The 16,036-nt window shown below is 41.1% G+C and overlaps 1 protein-coding gene and 1 long non-coding RNA gene across 4 annotated transcripts in view; one reads left to right on the top strand and one right to left on the bottom strand.

Annotated features, from left to right (window-relative positions):
• LOC142061936 (uncharacterized) overlaps positions 1 to 2,461 on the top strand; it is a 37,700-nt gene extending 35,239 nt beyond the window's left edge. For all 3 annotated transcript variants that reach the window (XR_012662309.1, XR_012662310.1, XR_012662308.1), the window contains one exon: positions 532 to 2,461. This is a non-coding gene — a long non-coding RNA (uncharacterized LOC142061936). The remainder of the gene's footprint in view (positions 1 to 531) is intronic.
• The window catches only part of NRXN3 (neurexin 3), a 1,044,813-nt gene that overhangs the window by 407,791 nt on the left and 620,986 nt on the right, over positions 1 to 16,036 (bottom strand). The window lies entirely within an intron of this gene.

Below are 16,036 nucleotides of genomic sequence, written 5' to 3'. Positions count from 1 at the left end.
GCCATGAAATAATAATAAAACCAACAATTATAGTACATAATGCTTTTCCAACAGGAGTGTGCCTGGAATTTGTTTAACTTCCCCACTTTTTAATAATTACAGAATAAATTCTGAGATATCGCAAGGAAAGTAACTGTTTGGATCTCTCATGCAAGCCCAGAAGTGTCTGAAATACCAGTTTAATACTGGTTTAACAACCAGTCCTACACCACTGTAGGGACGCAACAGATCTGAAAAATCTCAGTGAAGCTTCTAAAACAGGAAGCTTGTAAAATTCAACTTATCACATTGGTCATAGCACTCAACCTCCAAAATGTCATTTTTGCCCTCCTTGCAAGCAGCGGCAAATGCTGTCAGTATCTCATTGAAGCATATTCATGCCTCAGTTTACCAATGATTTCTTAACAGCAACGTCCTGTGACTGAAGAAGCCCTTTTTTTTTTTCTCTGAAATAGGATAGTAAAATTAGGTATTAGTAATTCACCCATAGTAAATTATAGACTTGACTGATTAAAGTCTGCCGCTCTGCAGTTAACTGGAAAACAGAATGGAGGAACATCATATGACTATTAACTCTTAACAAACTGCAGCCAAAGAAGTCTGAACGTGTAATAACACCTGAACTGCATATTGCACTGAAGAAGCAAGTTGATGACTTGGAAAACTAAAGCCTTGGGCTCCCTCCTGCAATAAATAGTTGCAATGTTCCATGTTTGGAAAAAGAAGGACAACCACAGCAAAATATGCATGTGCATGCTTTGCTTTTTTCTCCTTAGCTAGAAAATTTCCAATGCTGCCTTTGAAATTTCTAGTAATCTGCCATGCTGTAACAAGGCTGTTGCGGCCACTATTTGTTGTTAAGCAGAACCAAAAGAAGTCCATCTCCCATGGGGGTCTTACACATCTTTAGCCTTGCTGGAAGAACACCAGTAACAAAGAGGGGCTGTGAAGCCAAGTAGTTCATCAAGGACCAGTGGAGCTGCACCGCTCTCCCTTGAACACGAGTCAAGTCCAATGGCTGAGTACTAAGAATTAAAACCCCAGAACGACTGTGAAAAGGTCAGAGGCACAGCATGCCTGTGGAGCTATGACAGACGGTTACTACAGCCTCATGACCACACACCCAACCGTCTGTCACATCAGCAGATACTTTGTTTACCTGGGACTTTTACAACTGGAAGGAAGCAATGATATGTTCTCAGGAGACTGGTGATCTAATAACACCAGTTTTCAACCTGGAAAGGTTGCAACTGAAAATTTTGTATACACTCAAACATTTTTGGGCCTCTCTTGTAGATCTCTGTACAGTGATTTTCAGCCAAATGACAATCGGCTTGCTTTTCTTAGTTACTTTTTTATATAGCTTAGATGTAGTCCACCCAACTCTGTAAGTCAAAAACTAAAGACATTCCAATAGATCTCTTCCACACCTTACTATCAAATCCACAACTTAAAATAAAAAAAACCCAGCTTATTAATGAATTTTCATAGTAGTGATCACTACTTTGATGATACTTCCGCATTCTGTTAACTTTAATCTCCACTATGAGAGCAATGTACCACCACACTAGTATTTGCATTGCACTCTGCGGGGCTAAGACAATATTCTGATGCCTCGATGCTGCAGGTTGGCCTTTCAAGATAGATACTCCTGAGCAACCCTGCAGCAACCGTAGGATGAGTGAATCTACTTCTGTCTGCATCTCTCAGTATCCTGTTGCTACGTGGTGCTCACAGGATTGGGAAGAAAGTCTGCAGAGATAAGGACTGCAGTTTGGAAGGGCTTCTCTTTGTTTCACTGTCTGAGCTTGCTTGCTGAGGCGGCACTAATTGCAGAACAAGGCTTCAGCTCAGGGGGCCTCACAAGCAGAGCTGCCTGCTCCTGAAGCTTAATTCCCTGATTCACGACCTTGGAACAGCAGGGACAGGGGAGAAGAGGGAACACATCCGACAGTTGTTGCAGTGAGGATGGCAGAGCGGCCCGAGGGTTCAGGACATAGATCCTGTCCTCAGCTTTATTTTCTGCTGGATGTCAGCCGTGGGCATCTCACAAAATCTTTTCCTGGACTTGAGTTTGACTCGTAATGGTGAAGATCAAGTACTTTGAGATATTTGGAAGACAGAAAATCCAAAAACATTTTGTAGCATTTCATTATTAAATATAGGACTAGACAAACACCTCTGAATTTTGTTATTGTTCAGATAGATAAATATAGAGCTGGTTGCACTGAGTCCCTTCTGTGTTTTTCTTCTGTGAATATTATAGCAAGTGACATGTAATGTGGAATGAGAAAAAATGGAAAAAGAGGTAAAAGGAACAATTTTATACTTGTATCAGAAACTGTTCACAGAAAAATATTTTTGATTGTTATTTGCATTTGAGGTCTGACTTGTCTGACAGAAAAAACACAATGTGATTTTACAGTAAAAAATAGTAATAAAAAACCTGATACAAAGTCCACTGAATGCTCCTATAGCCAAATCCCTGAGTACCTTCCTCCTATGTGGCATCTGAAGAACCTTCTTTTCTCTTCAAGGAACTAGTGTTCTGCGTACCAAAATCAAAATAAATCACATCACACTGCACTTTCATAGGTAACTAAAGACAGGGATGGTAGCAGGAGCCACTGCTACGGTAGGAACTGAACACGGGAGTCAAATCCAAAAACTTAAGGAGAGCAGCACTAATGGAGGAGATGAGTGGGACTAACTGTTCCCAGTGAAGATGAGAGGCAATGTCTCTCCAAAAGGGTAAGCAAAGGATACTTTGCATCACTGATTTAGCCTCCCAGCTGCACAGAACCAGAACCACAGATCCAGCAGGGCTTCCTTTCTGCCCCCAGTGCACACCAAGGGCAGCTCCAGCAGAGTTATACCAGCACAACCAAGTGCCACCGCGCCCAAGACAGTCATGATGGGGCAGAAAAAGGCACAGAAGACTCTACCTCCAAACAAAACAAGATCAAACTTCCAAGTGCTGTTGTTTTGGTTTGGTTCTCCCCAGCTTCATCTATGCTCCCTGCTTATGACACATGGGTAAATCAATAAACACATGGCACATGCTCCTTAACTCGATGAATTCTAATACCACCTCAGTATTGGTGGCAGTGTCTTACTGCCTTCTGATGGCAGAGGAGGAACAAAATAACTTCCCTATGCGTCTGACCAAAAAAAACCAAAGGAAAAAGTCCTTTAGGCTTGTCCTTCAGGCAATTGGTAGGGTCAGTCACAACAAACAAAACATAAGGCTCAAGTTGAACCCCAAAATGTAGTTGTGCACCCTGCACAACTTTGCATACTTGCTCACTAACAGCTTCAAAATTGCCCCACCAGGACTGACAAGAGAATTATACTAACTTCATTGTAAGCAGAAGCCAACTTTCAAAGCATTTTTACATCAATAGAGACAGATTGATAGAGGTGAAGACGCTGAGGTGAGAGGGCAAATAACAGAAATGATGTCCAGTATTACCTATTTTCTTTCAGACTGGTTATTAACCTTACAGATAATAAAATAATAGCAATGGAAATGCAGATAAATAAGACTAGGAAAAAAGAAACATGAGTACAAAACATTATGTTGTACACAATAGCCACACTATGAACAAGAGGTCAGAAAGGAAAGAGGAACACAGAAGGACTTCTGATTTTTATTCCTGGATCTGCTACATCTTTGCCAGTCCATCTTGAGCAAGTCATTTACATGTCTCCTCTACCTTCTATTAATAGTTTATGAAAGGGGCAGGAATACTTTGAGGTGCTTTGAGTTCTTCAGACAAGAAATGCTGCACATGAGCAGGGTGTTATAATTACTATTAATCCATAGGGTTTGCATTTAAAAAAAAAAACCCAAAACAAACAAATCCGAAGTCCTTTTTAGGAATAAGGAGTGTAGAACTGGGCTACAATCCTGGAAATGTTCATAATAAGGTATTTCTGAGAATATTAATTTCTGGACCACTTTTCTCCTATATAGCTGTTCATGTAGACTGATATTCTTCACAGAAAGAGAAAGCCTTGCAAGAAAGCTTTAAGAGCATCTGGTAAAAGAGCCAGAATTGCTAGTGCTCATTAAATGAGTGCTTGTTTATTGGGTTGCACTGGCATCTCACGATAACATCTTGCAAATTTTTTTTTTTACTGTATATCACATGATTAGAAAGAGCCTTTGTAAATCCAAACAGAAGTTTAGAGCAGTTAGTACTGCCAAATTAAACAAACCCCCTTCCCTCTTATTGATAGAGACATGTATATTTTTATCTCCAAGTGTTTCCATTCTACAGTCATGACCAAGAAAAATCTACAGCCTGACAATATAATCCTGGCATCTGCTGCTGAAGGAAGCCAGCTCCTCCCTGACATCTTCAGTGACTACCAAATGGCTCTTCCTAAGCCTCTTCCAACATCCACGTTATATGAAAATATATAATAAAATGTTATTATGTAACATATAATAGCATATAATAATGTAGTATATAACAATATACAATTACATTATATGAGAAATAAAAGTAATACTACTAACTTCTACTGTGGCATGAGAATCAATTGAAGATGTAGCGTTATTGCAGAATTTGCACTCAATGTTTTGTATTAAGATGATTAATACTGAAGAATGGCAAAGAAAATTACAGTATCAGAGCTGCTTCCCATGAATAGCTAGGGCTTTTCCAGACATCTAGGAAAGCACATTACACTTCTGTATCCTCTAATAAACATATACCAGCAGTTGTACTGGACAAGAATGGGCTCAGCTAACACTGCACTGTTCTGGCTATGCCGACTGCATGCTCAGAGCTGTTAATGTCAAACATATCAATCCTCTGCTATTCAACGTAGACACTGCCTTCATCGTTAGAGTTTCCAAGCATTTGAAGTGAAAGGCTATTTTCCTCTTCTCTTGCATTTTTCTTTCTAATGTAAGGATTTTTTTATATACTTGCTAAAGTAGTAAGTTACCACAGAATAAGTGTTCATAAGTGTCTCAGTTTCAGCAAGGTTAGTGTGCTGTGGTTCCTGCAGATTGCCTTGGTTGGAATAGTCACCTTAATCTGCACTATCCCAGTCCGCTGATCATCTCTGCCTGTCATCTGTCAACTTATTTTTCAAATAGCATCTCTTTGGGAAAGGGACCACATCTTTGCAACATGTTTTACCCAGTGACTAGCATAAGGCAGCTGCAATATAAATAAAGAAAGAGTTGTCAAAAATGAACAGAAGCATAAGGAGCTTCACTGGCTGGGGCAGTGATCTTTAAAACCTGAAGTTGCCCAGCTTGAAGCATGCCACAGAGGGATCAATTTCTCAATAATAAAGTTCACATTTCAGTGTGAAGAGTTTTGGAGCAAACACTGTTGGCATTTGTCCACATAGGAGGTACCAGTCACCATATTATGTAAGGACCAAATATAAAATTAGATTGAGAACAATGTGTAACATCTTCTAGAGCACAATGACTCACATTCACACATGAGACTGTCAAGCTGGAACACAGTCACAGAGAGTGTAAAAACAAGGCTGCAGTAAAAAGTACATCTCCAGATTCTTTTGTTGAAAATATGTAGAAAACTACAGAGCTGGGGGCACACTAGTGCTCTCCAGCCTACTGATTCCACAGGCCACTGAAATTCATGAACCGTAGCAGATAAACAACGTTACCTCTTTCCCTACACTTTGCAAATCACCCAACAGAAGCAATTCATGGATAAAAATGATGACAAAACAAAGATTTAATATCCCTAAGAGAAGTCTGAGAAGAAGCTATTCAGAAGGTGAAACCTCTTCCTGTAATGACATGTCAGCTCGCACAGCGACTCCATGCTGCCTTATTCATACATCCCAGCTTAGCAGAGACTGGAAAATGTGGGATTCTGTACAATTCTACCACTCAGGAAAAGCGTATCGTTACCTTTGCAGTAGACACAGAACGAGAGAGGTGAGTAAATCAGTCTCTCTGCAGCTATCCCTTCCCCTCCCTCACTTCCACTTCCAATGAAGGAAGCAACATTGTTGATCCTCACTTCAGTGCATTCTCCATCCAGATAACTGTTGCGTAGACTTTCTCATCAACTCATGGAACCAGAGGAAAGACAGATCATTTTTGGCTTCTAGTCTGGTATTATCAACCTGAGTCTACAACCACGCATGTTTTATAATCATCAGAAAAATGGTCCTTGAAACAATTGCTGGGTCCTTACTGATGTCAATGCCTATGGCCAATATTGTCAGGAACCACCTGCTAAGTACTGTCAACACCCCCCAGTGAGTATGTTCAGAAGCTGTCTCCCAAATACTGTCAAGAACTATCAAAAGACGTGGTCCAATGCTAGCGCCCAATTGCTGTCACCTCACAGCAGGCCTGGTCAAAGCCACTTCCTGAACGCTGTTGATGACAGCCAGCCAGGTCACTTGTCTTTACTGGTGATAACAGGAACAAAGTCACAATGCAATTTTCCTTCCTTAACAGCTAAGCGTGTTCTTTATAACCTCATCTCATGATCAGCAAGCACATTATCCTGTACTTTGGCCTAGGCTAGCAAGGAATCCCTGCAACACATGGGAGTTACAGCACTGTGTACCAATGAAGAAGAATTATCCAGCAGTTTTGTGCAAGTCTGAATAAACAACCAGTAAAAATACCACCACTTACACATGGTGGATCTTACTACCATGAGATTTTCCCTCTGCCATATTCAGCTGAAACTTCCTTTCTTATGATTTCTCTTTTCCCTTGTTGTACCTTCTTTTGCTATGGTTCACTGTGAGCAACACTTCTCAGTCCTTACTTTTAAGTAATTATCTCACCCCTACTTAGTCACAGATTAGTCAAGTTGTACATATTTAGTTTGTTCAGATAAACCCACACGAAAGCAAAGAATGCTTTTAGTGAAAGGAGAAAAACGACAGATTGTCCCTCAGTGTGTGTGTGTGTATATACACACACATATACTGTATGTTCTGGCACATGGTAGGGTGTATTTACTGTATGAGGCCATATGCTTGAAGAATTAGAACAGAGGAAAAAAGCCAATTTATGAATGTTGTATGTCTAGTTTACATATTGTCAAATAGATTCTAAATATATAAGAAACAGAGTTCACGAGACTCACAATTACAGAATCACAGAATTCATACAGTACAAGCAATTATATATAAAGATCAGTGAGGGTTCAGGAATCAGATTTACAAAGAAAGAAGGTGCAACATTTCTTATCTGTATGAAGATGTATCACTGCTCCTGTCTTTTCAGCTTTTCAAAAAACCTCTTTTAAAACTCTGAGTATGCCAAATATAACAGACCATTATCATAACCTTTGCATCACATGTGGATTTACTGGACTAAATTCCCACCAGCCCAGAGGTGGAACCACTGACCACTACACCACGTAATACAAATACATCCAGAGTCAACTTGAGGCTTTGTGTGAAAGTGTGAACATGTTCAATGGATGAAAACACTTGAGAGTTAAAAGGCTTTTTCAACCTAACAGAAAACAGCGTAACAAGAAGAATTAGCTGAGTACTGGAAAATGAAGCAAGATAAATTCTTATGAGAAAATAGGGCTCGATACCTTCCAAAGAGTTTGAATATGTAGATGCTTGTAATCAGAAGATATTTAAATATTCAGAAAGAGTAACTTACATCAATGCTTTTATACCTTTTGTTGCTTGCTGTATTGTTGGGTTTGAGGCTTCTTTTATTCCTTTCTGCTATTATGGGGCAGAAATAGCCATGTTTTGTGACATTTCCTCCCTTCCACTAAAGTTTAAGTGGAAAGAGAAGAGACTAGTTCTTCAACAGCAACAGTTAAAGGTTATGGCCACAATTTATGCATTTGTGTCTATTTGTCTATGTGAAGTCTTGCCTTGTGAACTCACCATTAAAATAAGAGTTGGTGCAATGGTTGTCCTGGGGTAATACAAGATAGGAACTGGATCTCCTCTTTAGGCTTTTAACGTGTATGAAGAATTAGACATATTATTTTCAACTTATGCAGCATCTTCACTGGAACCTCCTAATATATTAAATTACACAGCACCATTGTGAAATGACCAGCTCTCTGATTTTGTAAAGTTATTCTATTAAATTAACAGTTGTGAATAATTCAAATTACTAGAAAGCAATTAAATTCATTTTAGTCTAGCAAACCATGTCAGTAAAGGACTTCAACACACATCAAATCATCATCTCCTCTTCAAAAATGTCCCAAAACCACAGCTGCCTTAACAAGTGAACTTAAAAACAAGGATCTTAATGAAGAACAGATTAGAACCTCTGGTTCTTTCATGGAAAGTCATTCTTACACTGTGATGGCGCTAGGGATCAATTATACAATTTATTTTCTTATACTTCTGTTAACTATTGCCTACAGAATACCTCCACAGTCTTGGTAGACCTATTTGCATTCCAGACTGGCCACCAATTCTTCATGAAACCTAAAGTGTCTTCCCATTCGAGTACAGTTTCCCTTCCTTTCAAATATGAGGATGATGCTGTTGGTATCTACCCTAGAGGGATTCTGAGGATTAATTCTCAGATGATTGAAATAATCTGAGCTGTGATACTTGGGTAGAAACTATGACTGATTACCAGATGTTGCTATTACAGTGACAACTTCTTATATTTTAAAACCTAACCTTTTTGTGTGAAAGAAAAAAAAAAAAGAAACACCTCCTGGTTTCTACAGCAGACCTTAGATTGTGACTTGATTTTAATCTTCAAGATTCTTTTAACTTCGTTGTGCAGGGAAAGAAGATTGAGAGCAGGGGCTGGAAAATAAACTGAAATTCACAGAGAACCTCTTCCCTGTCTTCCTTCTTAATAGCCACTTCAGACCTGCAGCATTGACCCCTATTAACCATCATTATGGCACTTTGCCCCACTGGTTAGAGGAGGTTTTTTCCTAGTGTGCTGCACAAGTGCAGTTTCCAGCCAGCCTGTGAAGAGGCAGGACTCAATGCATAATGTGAAACAAACAGCAACAATGACAGGACAAAAAGGACTTTGACAGAGAAAGATTGATGGTGGCAAATGGAGAAGTGCCACAAAGCCAACCTCACGCTTGCCAAAATCCAGAGCCACATTTGTCATCTGTGGCACGTTCTCCCTGGTGCAGGCTGCTTGTCAAAGGGACTAGTTCAAGTGTTCAGCAGGCGAGGAGATGTGGAGGTGAAGAAGTGAAGACATCATTCTTCATTACTCACTTCAGAAAGGGGGAAAGGAAAGTAAGAAAAAGTCGACCACAGTACAGTCTTGATTAATTACCAGACTTGGCAGTGACAGTGAAAACCAGAGGAGGATAAATTTTATTGCTGTATACGCACAGTGTAAACACAACTTTCCCGAGAACCATCAGCTCAATGAGGCAAGCATTAACGTCCGGATCCCGAAGGCCTGCAGGCTGAAAACACAGACCTGCAGAGCCAACCAGCCCCTCTTCCCTCTGCACTGCTCCTCTGGGCCCCAGACCTTTCTCATGGGCAAGTCTCTTGGACTGGCAGTAGCTTTGGCCTTACAATAAGCATTACGTTGCATATGGAGTTGCCAATACACACGCCGCACATACAGACTGTGAGAACAATTCTGCCGTGTAAAACTGAAACGGCTGCAAAGAGGACTTACATACTTTCAAAGTGTAAACCACATTCAGTTGTGATGTTTTTTCTCTAGCTGATCTCTACCCTAAAAGCTGACATTGTTTGAAAAACTTACCTGTATACCTAAAGTTGCTAATAACTGATATCTCCTTACGTGTTATTTAAAATAACTAGAGTGCAATTATGCTAGGAAAGCAGCTCAGTTCAAATGCCATTATGGGTCTCATATTATGTACACTTAATATTCAAGAAAAAAATGATGTGTTTTCCTTCCCTAATTGCCGACCTTGTAAACTCAGCCTGTGATCTGAAGTTTATACCTTTCCAGCTCACACATCATCTGAAATAAAGAATGCACTTTTGGACTATTTAAACATTTCTGTAAAACATTTAGCCATGTAAGATGTATCTCTCTTCTACCACAGTTCTTTTGACTTGAGTAAGAGTGAAAAGTATTTCAAATGCATCTTAATTTCTACATCCTGCAGTTCTAATTCTGCAGCCACAAAGGATTAAAAATTGTTTCCATTATTATTTGAGCAAATAGGCTTGAGTTCATATTCCACCATGTTTCAATCACAGTGGCAGCTACTGAAAACCACTTGTCCCACGTTCATTAGTAGTAAAATTGCTTTCAACAGTGGTTGAGTGAGAATTAGACCAACTGATGACAACCACCATTAAATGACAGGTCACTTTCCCATTGCATACACAGTTCAAACTTCTAGAGGCCCAGGGTTGATGAAAGGCTTCTGAGCCTCTGCAGTACCCAGAATAAAGGACTCAGAGACAGCAGACTGGGGCTGTGAACATTGTATTTACACAGTGGCTGGAAGAAGGTAAATTTTCTGAGCTTAAAGACAGAAATTCAAAGGTCTCAAAAGGTGTACAGGGCCTAAAAAGCATACCCACCAATGTGGCCTCTGCCATTCTCCTCCTACCCCATCATCTCCACCTGAGAAGTTATGCACAAGGATACCCAAAAAGCTCAGACAAGAGAAAACCACACAGGAATTCAGTGCAGCTAAGTCAGCTGCACTTCTGGGCACACACAGGAGCAGAGTAGGAGACCTCTTAGTAAAATTTTACCAGAAACCAGACAGGTACAGTGTCCCAGGCACCTATGATGCCCAAACAGTTTTCGGTACCACTTAAGCTGCACTTTAAACACCAAAGTGCTTTTCTGGATCCTGACCACAACCTTTTGGAACCAAGACTTCCAACCTGCCTGTTAGCAGAGCATTTTACGATCTTCAACGTATGCATCCTCCCAAAACACGAAGGACACAACTGAGCCCTACAATATGGCCAGAAAAAAAAGCAGCAGATGGAAGAGTCTCTTTCAGAAAGCCATGAAACAGCCGTATCCAAGCTGCATCAGTGTCAGGTGCAGCACATCTGGAAAGCACCGTGTCCCTGCTGAGAGGCTGAGACCAACAGCTCGATTTGGATACCACAACACTGCTGCGAGGAGAACAGCACATATCTCTCCACAGATCTGCTCTAAACATTGCAGAGACACCAGTTGTGTGGAGCTGGGCCAATGTGCCCTGCACAGTGCTCTGCTGTGCGGCACAGAAAGGTCAGCCACTGCTCAAGATCACCTTACTTGTCTACAGAAATTCCAGCAAATGTGTAAAACCTAAACTCCTAAAAATGGCATCACTTTCATCTCCCTGCTCCCCTCTGCCCTGATTATCATGTTAAAAATGGTCCCATCTCTTCAAAACACAAACACTGTCACTCTCAAAGCATGCATGTTTTCTCAGTAAAAATGAGTCACTTTCTAAGTAAACTTCCTTCAGAAGCTTTGTAAATCATTGCCCTCAGCACCATTTTCATGCAAAGCAAAATACCTGTTTTATCAGGGTTTCTCACAAAGCAAGATGTGAGCAGGTGCAAAATCCAGAGAAGAAAACTGTAAAGTTTTGTGCCTTTTTAAAAATGGTTTTAATTTCACCTGGTTCTAAATTACAGCTCAAGGTGCAGAAAATACGTACTGCTACTAGGGACCTGTCTTTTCCCTGACACACGTTATTCATTGATCCCATGTAATGAAAGCCAGCTTGAAAGACTCTTCTACTCTGCATCCATTTTTCATGTTCACTGGCTCTTCGTGTCCCTCCCCGCAGCTGGTGCCTCGGTACATCTCTGGAGATCTACCTCCCCCCTCCCCCCCATCAATTCCACTCTAAAAGCACCCAGATCTGCTCTCAAGCAAAGAAAAAGAAATGTACCTCAAAATGCCTGAGTGGCTTCCCCTTCACCCCTCCCTGCAGGTATCCATACTTTGTCCTTTCTAGACAAGCCTCCAAGTTATAGCCACTGTCCTCCTTCCTGGCCTGCCAATGAAGCCTGACAACACTTTCTCTTTATCACCTGAAGCCGTCAGTCATTATGAATGACATGCCAACTCACAGCTTGAACATATTACACCCACAGGAATCCCACCACTGTCTAGGCTACACAGTGACAGCTTCTGACCGAGCACTCTAAACCAGGCCTGGGCAAAGGGTCTGAGAGAGAGTAACACAACAGATGTGCCACCACCAGGCTGGCACTCTCCTGTACCCTATGGCCACCTCACAGCTCCCCAGCAACAGCAGGAATAAGATTTAGATCACAAGGTTGCTGAGGCAGAAACTATATATTTTATTATGTGGAAATTCACAACACTGTATGGCATGTCTTTACCTTTGTGCTTGAACTAATAGAGAATCTCCATCAATGGAGAGTAGTTATGACACAGCTGAGAGAGTCTTATTCAAGCTGGTAGAGGAAGCTAGATGCAAATGCACGGTTCATTAGGCAAGGGAAGACCTTCCTACCTCTTGCCCCAATGCTCAAACCAAATGTTTTAGATGTTGTAAAACGTGTTGGATTCTCCCCTATTATTCTTCCATATTTAAAGCTCACAATACAGTCACTATTACAAGTGTGAAGCAAAAAATGCCTAAGAAGCCAAAAACCCCACGTCATTTCAATTACCCAAACATGAGCCAGAAATACTAGTAAAGGTACAAGAAAGACATTACACATTGGAAATCCACTATGGTTACTTAGATGATAGTGTTTAACTGACAGAAGAAGGTAAAGAACTTCCGCAAAAACATTGAGAGGATTTTATTCTATCACTTAGTCCTGGTGCTTAAACAGGATGACCTCTCCATACCATGCTGCCATATGCCTCTTCCATGCCGAGCAGGTGTAAAGTCTCAGTGCTGTTTGCACTGGATGTCAAACTCCAGGGAAGACAAGCTGAAAGAGAAATGCATCCCCTAGGTTCAATACCCACAAAAGCAACATCAAAGTCTTGTCATTTAGCATGTGCTCAGATGTTTACCCCTGCTCTGCTTAAGCTGGTAAAAAGTATGGATCAGATGCTTAATGTTTTTAACAGCCACCTAACACTAGAATCAATACTGCCAAACACCATGGGCTGTCCCTTATTAATGCCCTTACATCAGTGCTGTCCCTGATTTAAAGTACTTTTAATGGCTTCCAACATTTGATCTATACATTTCACTTTCCTAAACAGAAAGAAACAAACATCTCGTGACACACTGTACAAAATGCACATGGGTTATGAAACTAGAGAAGCAGCAGAGTATGAACATTGGGGCAGTGGCTGCAGATCACAGTCAAGCTCATCACTGGCCTTAGCTCTTTAATTAACAGACAAAATTTCAGCAGAGAAGTGGTAGTGACAGTTAGGAAATGTGTGGTGCTCTTGTGGACAGCAGAGAGTGAGGAAGAGAGTATGGAAGAGAGTAACTTTTATGTTATTCCTCGTTTAAGGAGTTTTTTGGGGTGCTACAAACACGAGGAGCAAGGCGGCTCTGATTTTTCATCTTTGGGGCTTCTGCTATCAAAGCTCAGACTTGTCTTATTTGGGGCTTTGTACAAAACCTACCCCTCTCCTGTCCTAATGCTGCGTCACACAACACAAAAGTATTTCTGTTGGACGTCACATGGTGGTAGCAGGTGAATGCACAACTTCATCAAGTTACTCTGGGGCCTCCTGTGGTAAGCTGATGGGGTGACTACACAAGAAAAGCACTCATGGGCAGACAGATTGTCCCACTGCATAAACACTAAAAGGGAGCCACAGAAATAACATTTAGCAGATCCAGCCCACTCAGAACGATTCAATAGCTGTTGTGTACATTCTCTATATGTGTGTGCATGCATGTATATAAATACATGTATACAGACACACACAAAGATATATAATCTCTACTAAACGATTTCCAGAAACTAATTACAGCCTTGACAGGGTGGGTCTCGTATCCCAATAAATTGCATAGCCACAACCCATACATAATCCACAGAAATATAGCTCCAGATTCCTACGCTTGTGGCCACAGCTCAGTGAAAAGCACTCTCCTCTAAAAGATGAAAAACAGCATCCTCATGCTTTTTAGGCTTTTGCTCTCCTGACTGCATCCCAGCAACTTATTCTGTGTTTCCATACCTGGGGTCTCCAAGGAAATTCCTTAGTACCTGGTTACTGCTGGATTTTAGATTTCACTAAGATAGAGACCAGCTCTGCATTCCCAGGGGGCTCTGCCCTCTGCCTTAATAACCAACACAGACCTTGCTCTATGAAACAACTCAGAAGGGCAGATGAAAATGCATTGCTCTTTGCTGCAGCCTGGCCTACCCATCACCTTATTTTACCTTAATAATTTTGTTCCAGCCTTACTGTGGCTGCCTTCCATATAAATACATCTTTCACCTTCCACCTTTGCTTCATGCACAATTCAGACAACGTAATATTCCTTGCCCTGTGGAAATGGGGGGGCAGGAATGTGGCAGCCCCTTGCCTCTAGGAGAATGGTGCACCACTCTCAGCAATGCACGTGGGAATTTGTTCTACCTTATATTATCTGTAACTCAGCCAAGACTTCTGTTCAGTCTCTGATTCTGTCATTTCCTTCCACTACACAGACACGTGCACATCTACCTCTCCCTCAAGAGAAGAAGAATACAAGAACAGGGTGCTAGAGAGGAAGAGGAGGAAGGCAACACATGTTTGTTCTGTAATAGCATGAGGAAGGTGTGCAGGGGATGCAGTAAGGCTAGAGCTATCCTCCAGTAATCACAGCTCAGGGAGAAAAGCTTGCACCGCAAGGCGTGCAACATCTCTGGAATATGATTTTCACTTGATAACCAGATTTTCTTTTATATTCTCTTCCTTTCCCCGGTTTTGTCTCACCAACCTGTAGCACATGGGAATATTTTCCTTCTATTATTAGAGTTTTTTTATCTCCTGTTCTTGCAATGAAAGACAAAACCTAACCAAACACATTAAAAAAACTTCACACAGAAAAGCAATCTTAAAATCCAGCTAGAGCGGCTCAAGAAAGCAACTAACACAAATTAGACCAAATAAGAGGCAGAGGTGGAGGGCTTCTGGGCTCTCAGCTCTCTTGTTGGTCTGTGTGGTCACCCTCTGTAGCAAAGTCCAAGGGAGACCTTGTAGCCTGCACCTCTCCAGGTTTTGGAAGTAAGAACCTGGAGTACCTATATTTCCTACTTGCATAACATCCCTCACAGTGAAGCACCAATCACATTACATCACTCTTCTGAAGTTCAATTTCTCCATCTGTAAAATGGGCATGTATCGGCTCTTTTCTATAAAGCACAAAGATCCATATAAGTGCTAATTATTGTTAAAAATAGGATACTCTCCTAACTCCTTCAGACCCACCAGCAGCAGCTTAGAAAATGAACAGCGCAATCTCTGTAACAATGATCATCCCAACAGCGCTACTATGTTTAGCTCTGTATAAATCAGGCCTTGCAGTTTGATGAGTTGCAAGGAAGGTGATATTATGTCTCAAGAGGAATGGACAAATGCTGACAGCTCACCAAGGCTTCGCCTGCATAGACATTAAGCAACTTTCTGCAAATGCTCAAACTCCCGTGAGAGGAAAGAACTGTGGGGAGGGAGGAAAAGAAAAAAATTTTGTAAACTTCTGTTTTCTCAAATTTTTTTTTTTTTACTTCTGCTGCTGTTCCATCTTACTCCCCCGCTCCTTTTTATTACAAATTAAATAATTACTGGGCTGTAGCCCAAAACACTGAAGATTTCACATCTTGTTTGGTCTAATTATATCAGCCGGCCTGACAAAATGGTTTCATCAATGGAATTGCCTTGCAAGAGCTCTGGCTAATCAATTCTTTGACACTTAATTAAGAACTCTGCTGGTCTGTGAGGATTCAGGGAAGAGGGGGGAGATGTTGGGCAGCAGAGTGTCTGGATACGCAATGTAGAGCACAGGTTGTTAAAATCCTGGCACAAATAGGCCTCCACTTCCCTCACTGTCCCTGCTCATCTTCCAGCTTTAATATTACCTCACACTTCATCCGTCTCTGTAACCACTTGCTTCAGTTGGGGTTTTTTTATTACTTTAATCTCAGCCCTGCCACCGGT

This window comes from Phalacrocorax aristotelis, chromosome 9 (genome assembly GCF_949628215.1).
Source record: "Phalacrocorax aristotelis chromosome 9, bGulAri2.1, whole genome shotgun sequence".
Classification (NCBI taxonomy): Eukaryota; Metazoa; Chordata; class Aves; order Suliformes; family Phalacrocoracidae; genus Phalacrocorax; species Phalacrocorax aristotelis.
The sequence above is the reverse complement of the archived record's forward strand: the minus strand, read 5'-3'. Positions and strand labels throughout refer to the sequence as shown.